Below are 7,151 nucleotides of genomic sequence, written 5' to 3'. Positions count from 1 at the left end.
AAATTCATCGGACTGCCTTGGAAAATCGCGATCAAAATCACTCTGTGGACGCCATTTTGACGACCATTGTTGGAGGAAACTCCACAGTCCTCCGCCGTGATTGGGAGCATTGGAGGGGCGTGGCCGCAGAAGAACCCTAACGCCACACCCAAATATTATATTGTTGCTAATTAACGAACGAGCGAATTAATTAGATGGCTCCTCGGCCAGAATTCATTACCGCACTACTTGGTTTTGTCGTCCTGTTTCATTAGAATTTTTTTAGCTTCTTCTTCTTCTTCTTCTTTGTGTGGTATAGCCTGCGGGCATGCAGGGCGGGGCATGATGATGGGAGGAGTGGTCGTCGTGAGCATCGTGTCTGCCAGGAATATAAGGAGTGCACGCCGCCTGAGGCGTCGTAGTGATGCCGTAATCACCCGGCTTGTGAGTGTGCTGAGTACGTAATAAAGGAGAGCTGCGGGCCAAGTACGCCCGCGCTCGCGCTTGTGAACACAGCCCGGCTCGACTGTTCCCCCGCTCGTGTCTGCCTGCTAAGCATCTCTATCACGACACTACAGTTGGCTGACGAGGATCTTCGGATCGGCGTGTGCAGGGTGGTGGCTGGGTTCGGAGTGGCAGCGAGTAACTCAGCGCACCTTGCGCGGTTCGAGGTTCCAGAGGAGTACGCATCGCGAAGAGCGTGTCGCAGGTTCGCTCGCGCGCGCACAGGCTCCGGAGCCAGGAGGCTCGCCGGCACGGCCGCGCTCAGTGTTCGTTTTATTGAGGCACGACAAATCGGGGGAATGATTTCTGCAAAGCCACGGCTAAAGAACGAGGACACGCGGTTCGGCTCGAACGCGGCGTTGGACGTTGCGCAAGCTCTGAAGAATGTCCGGGGTCTCGATGGTCGGTGCGCAGCAGATGGTCCGGAGGTCAGCGCGATGTGCCAGGCACGCACGGCCACGCGCACGGTCTGCGGCGCGGGTCGTGGGCGAGCGTTGCAATGCAATCACTCGGACGGCGGTCTGAGCACTCGAGGATGTCTACGGTGTGAGGGCCGAGGGTCATCGCCCATCGTTACAGTCATAGATGGCGGTGTGCGAAGCGGTCCTTCCGTCCCGGGTCAAGACCTACTGCAGGCATGGTGTTCGGTGCATGGCGTGCACGGTAACACCCCGGGTCGAGTTTGGCAGCCTGGGCGCGGAGATTCCAGCAACCCGGAGCGGGAGATGCTGCCGGTGTTAGACCTGCTTCCAATTGAACCGGAGATGACAAGATCAGTGGCAGGGGAGGTTGAGGTGACCGGGGCACTGATGCTGCCCATGTTGAGCCCGGTTTCAGTTGGTCCTACGGTGACAGGACCGATGCTAGTGAATGTCGAAGTGATCGGGGCACTGATCGGGTGTCGAATTGAGTCCACTCGTGCTGCCCTCGCATCGCGCACGTACACCGGCGAAGCGATTGCGCCGCTTGCGGCGCCCGACGTCTCGGTGCTCTACCGGGGGCGAAGCGCCCTACTCACGGTGTTCGTGGTGCGAGGGGAGGGGCCCGCCCTTTTGGGTCGGGACTGGCTGGCGCACCTCGGGCTGGATCTCCAGTTCGTACCTCCAGGTGTGCCGGTGCTCTCTTCGATGCTTTCGTCGAGACCCGAGGGCGAGGTTCTGGCGGCGGGAGCCGCATCGATGCAACGGGAGCGGCCGTTCGTTGCTGCCTGCAACGGTGGTGTGCGGTGCGGAAGCAGCGGGAGCCGTGCCAGCTCTCGCGCGTCGGCTGCGTTCATGGTGCGGGGTGCGCCTGTGTTGTTCGGGCAGCTTCAACGGGTTGCGGTGAGCCCGTGGCGTTAAAGGAAGTCGCGAGTCGCAACATCGAGTCGACAACCAAGAGACGGACTCGTGATGTGGGTTATGGGTTGCTGTTCATTGCATATTTGTTTTTCATTGTTCGAGTGATGCGGTTTAACGTTGTTGAAATAAATGCCAACAGTTCCTGTGTGAGAGTGAGTTTGGCGGAGATCAATCGATGGGTTTTGCAGTATGGTCAATGTGATGTGGTGGCTTTGGGAGCGGTGGTGGCGAATAAAAAGGTTTGGTTGGCCTTCCATTGCCCCGGGCCGCGGGTAGTTGCTTTGTCATGTGCAGGGATTTTTCCAAAAGAACGCGCTGTACGGGGAAATGAGTTTGCAATGGTTCCAATGTTATTCCTATTGATTTATGACGAGCCTATGGTTAAAGTGTGGTTTGAATGGAGTTGCGACCGTCTAACTGCCGTGGGGGTCTCGGAGATCGACTCGGAGCCGGGACTCGTGCGCTGGTCGGCGTTACCCCCACCTCTGCTTTCAGCAAGGTCAGACGTGCCTGGCGCCTGGGGCGCGGCTCTCTGGGTTCGCTCAAGGCGTTTTGGCCATGCGGTGGAATCTCAACTGATTGTGGTGCGTGGGTTGTTGTGGAGTGTTTGTTGCTTCCAGCCAAGGGCGCTGTTCAGCGCCCCCACCAAGGTCAGTCGGGTCTGGCGGTGGCGCCGCGGGTTCCAGACAGCGGGGGTCCGGCCTCGGAAGGTTTATCTGTTTCAGGTCTGGCTGGGGAAGAGGTGCCGCCTTATGGGCCGGAGGCGTTTGATGGTGCCGGGGGAGGTTTGCTGCGGGAGGTCGCCACGACCTCGCCGAGGGCCATGTAAGCATGAGCCGCCTGGGGGCGTTTTCGCTGTGTCGTGCTGCTGTGCTTCTCCAGTAACTTGCTTCACACGTTGTATGATGTGATGTGCTTTTATACTTCGCCGTTTTCTTTTTTGTACCTTGTCTACTGTTATACCATAGTACTTCGTGCTGTTTATGCTTATTATGATGGTGATCATTTAATAATCATAGTTTTAGGAGGGAGGAGTGTGGTATAGCCTGCGGGCCTGCGGGGCAGGGCATGATGATGGGAGGAGTGGTCGTCGTGAGCATCGTGTCTGCCAGGAATATAAGGAGTGCGCGCCGCCTGAGGCGTCGTAGTGATGCCGTAGTCGCCCGGCTTGTGAGTGTGCTGAGTACGTAATAAAGGAGAGCTGCGGGCCAAGTACGCCCGCGCTCGCGCTTGTGAACACAGCCCGGCTCGACTGTTCCCCCGCTCGTGTCTGCCTGCTAAGCATCTCTATCACGACACCACACTTTGTAGCTTCTTCTTCTTCTTTTTTTAGCCTCTTCTTCTTCTTCTTCTTTTTAGAATCCGGAAAAATCATTTTTTTCGAAGAAAACAAACTTCTTCTTCTTATTCTTCTCTTTTAGCTTCTTCTTCTTCTATATTTTTAGCTTCTTTTTTTCATTACCACACTACTTGATTTTGTCGTCGTTTCATTAGAATTTTTTTAGCTTCTTCTTCTTATTATTCTTCTTCTTTATTTTTAGCTTCTTCTTCCCTTTTATATTCTTCTTCTTCTCTTTTATATTCTTCTTCTTAGCTTCTTTTTTTTAGCCTCTTCTTCTTTTTTAGAATCCAGAAAAATCTGTTTTTTGGAATCTTTTTTTTTTAGAAGAAAACAAACTTCTTCTTCTTCTTCTTCTTCTTCTTCTTCTTCTTCTTCTTCTTCTTCTTCTTCTTCTTCTTCTTCTTCTTCTTCTTCTTATTCTTCTTCTTCTTACAAAATCTTTTGGATTCGGCTCTTTTATATACAGGATCCGTATCTCCTTAAATACTAAACTCCTGTACACATCCTCACATAGACGGTGCCTTTTGAGAGCGTCTATCATGAACTTTTAAATATATTCGGACATTTGCTTTAAAGTTTCGAAAAGTTCACGTTACTATTTAAAGATTATTCCATTTAATGTGTAGTAATTTCGTAAATACACTATTTTCTCGTCATGAACAGGAGCCTCCATAACGGGTCTCGCTATTGGATCCATCAATGACGGGTTAAGGTCAAGGTCACGAAAAGATCAAAATCGTTTTTCGCTCATAACTAACTTCGTCAAAAATCATCTGATTTACTTCAAACTAAGCTTATAGTGAACCTTATTCTATTTGTCACTTATAATCCTACCCATGCCTACAGTGAAAATGCATATTTGTGAAGATCGGTAGGGTCCGAAGTTTTGGGGGTCATGGTCATCGGTCAAAATTACAAATTTTCCATGATAAATCAAAAAAGGTTAGGAATATGCGTGTTTACTATGGAAGACATATCAAGTCCTTTATTGGCTTTCATTTGACACCATGACCTTTGACCTTATGTGGCCTTGGAAGGTCAAAATCATTTTATGGTCATAACTTCGTCAAAAATGGTTTAATTGACTTCAAACTAAGACTAAAATATTCCTCATAATCAACATTCAGGTTAAGGATATATCAAATTTAAATTTGAGACATTTTCAGAAAAGCAGGTCAGGTAACGGTAAAGACTGTCCGAGAATTTTAATCAAGCATATATTGCCGAGTCAGTGCAGAGGCCTTATGGTGATCCTGCGTTGCTGACATCATTTGAACATTTTTCTCGGCCTTATAAGGGGTTCAAGCACTATTTCGAGAATATCATAGAAAGTTGATTTTTGAGTTTGTTCTTTACCGTTACCTGTCCCACTTTTGTGAAAAAGTCCCATTTGATCCCCAAAATAAATTTATGCCTTAAATGGGCGGGATTTGTTGTGCCTGGCACCACTTGTTCCTTCTTTCTTCAAAAGATGGGTTCAAAGCACCTCTCGCCAGCCATTAAACTTCAGCAAAGGACTTCAGCAACTCCATGGGAATCTTTGAACTCTCCAATGAGGATTTCACTCAATGACAAATCATCCCTTCTGACTTGGTGACTAACTTCCCTGCAAATGTCTCCTGCTCATCCTCTGCTCCAATGGATTTATATGGTCATATGCTTGCACGAGTCAACATCATTATTCTTGAACTGATCTTACACCTCCCAACCCCCAGGAGTACCTTTGGCTGTGACTTCCCCTCCACTCCCCCCTCTTGTCTCAGATATTCAATCTCATTCTTCCCACCAAGTCTTTGAGACGGATGTTCACCACAACCACCTCAGATCATCTCCGATTCAAAACCATGATTTTTTTTATTTACCCTCCTTAATCTCACCCCGAAAGCCCTCCTTCCCAATTTCGTCTTTAGCTCACCTGGACTTTCGTCAGGTGAGCTTATGCCATCGAGCAGTGTCCGTAGGTCAATGAGTCAGCAAACACTTGTCATTATCGCTTGACCCAATCACACGATTTTGATGAAACTTGGCCACAAGCTTCATATCTGATGCCTAACGAAGGTTTATTGACCGCATCAAAATCTGTGCTCATGAGGGGGGGGGGCTACGAGGGGCTGTTTTACCCCCCCCCCCATTTTTTTAGGTATTTGCTTTCTTCTCCAAAACTACACACACAATTTTCATGAAACTTGACCACAACCTTCATCAGCCATGATGAACCAAAGTATCGACCGCATCAAAATCTGTGCTCATTAATGGGATCTACGGGGGGGGGGGGGTTACCCCCCAAAATAGGTATCTGCTCTCTTCGAGGAAACGCCACACTTTCGATGAGACCTGACCACAACCTTCATCACCTGTGATGTACAAACGTTTATCGACTGCATCACAACCTGCAATCATTATGGAGGTCTACAAGGGGGTTGACCCCCAGAATAGGTGTTTGCTCTCTTCTTGGAAACTACACACACAATTTTAATGAAACTTGACCACAACATTCTGCACCCATGATGTACCAAGGTGTATTGACTGTATCAAAATCTGCTCTCATTAAGACAGTCTACGGGGGGGGGGGGGGGGGGGGGTTACCCCGAGAATAGGTATTTGCTCTCCTCCTCAAAACTACACACAATGTTTTGATGAAACCTGACAGCATTCCTCACCCGTGATTCACCAAAGTGTACTGACGGCATCAAAATCTGCGCTCATTAATGGAGTCTACGGGGCGACGTAGGGAGGGGTCAGAACCCCACCAATTCTGACCCCAAGATAGGTATTCGTTCTCCTCTCTGAACTGCACACAGAATTTCAATGAAACTTAACCACAACCTTCATCATCCTAGAATGCCGAGATGCACCAAAGTTTGTTCACGGCATGAAACAATTCAGGGTCTTCGGGGGGTCTGCGTGACTGTTGTTCCTGATCCAAGTGAGCTTCAGGGCAGACAGTCCTATTTTTCCTTCTGAATCATCTTACCCAAACCCTTATTCCTCCCCATATACATTGTTTTGGCAAAGTCTGCCTCCATATTGTCCTTCAAGTCAGCTGTTCATGTTCCCCTCCCCTCTGCGCTGTTCCGTTTGTCCTGTTGCATCCTGATTTGTTCAGTGTTCTTCCATCGTGGCCAAAAATATTGGCACCCTTGCACTTTTTTCAAATACCTCGCACTTTTCTCCAAAAATAAGTTGAAATTGACAAAAGTATTTGGTCTCCACAATTCTTTATTTCACTGTTAATATTACAGAACCTTTGTTTTTGATTCACAACTTTATAAATCCTTTTAAATCAGAAAATATAAAGAAATGGCATTAACAAAATTATTGACACCCTCGACTTAATATTTTAGATCACAGCCTTTGGACAAAATAACCGGTCAAGCTCTTCCTCGAGCCATGAATGAGCTTCCCACACCTCTACTGGCAGTTTGACCCACTGTTCTTGTGCAAACTGCTCCAGTTCTCCCAGATTTGAAGGGTGCCTTCTCCCAACTGCTGTTTTCAGATCTCCCCACAAGTGTTCCATGGGATTTAGATCTGGACTCATTGCTGGTCACTTCACAACAGTCCAGCGTTTTATCTTGAACCAATCCTGGATGCCTTTTGAAGTGAGTTTGGGTCATTGTCCTGCAAGACCCATGCCCTTCGAGGCAGATGCAGCTTTCTGACACTGGGTTGAGCATTGCTCTCCAAACTGCCTCCTTGGTAATCTCCTGATTTCATGCACACATTCAAAGCATCCAGTGTCAGAGGCAGCACAGAAACCCAAAAACATCACTGAACCTCCTCCATGTTTGATTGGAGGGAAGGTTTTCTTTTCTTTGAAGGCTTCATTTTGTTTTCTGTAAACAGAGATGATGTGCTTTACCAAAAAGCTCTAATTTGGTGCAATCTGTCCACAGGACATTCTCCCAGGATTTTTGGGCTTTCTTGTCTCTCTCTCAGCAGTGGGGTCCTCCTGGATCTCCTCCTATAGAACCCTCTTTCATCGA

The sequence above is a fragment of the Eptatretus burgeri genome, chromosome 17 (genome assembly GCF_056783735.1).
Source record: "Eptatretus burgeri isolate ZD-2024b chromosome 17, Ebu_testis_v1, whole genome shotgun sequence".
NCBI lineage: Eukaryota > Metazoa > Chordata > Myxini > Myxiniformes > Myxinidae > Eptatretus > Eptatretus burgeri.
The sequence above is the reverse complement of the archived record's forward strand: the minus strand, read 5'-3'. Positions refer to the sequence as shown.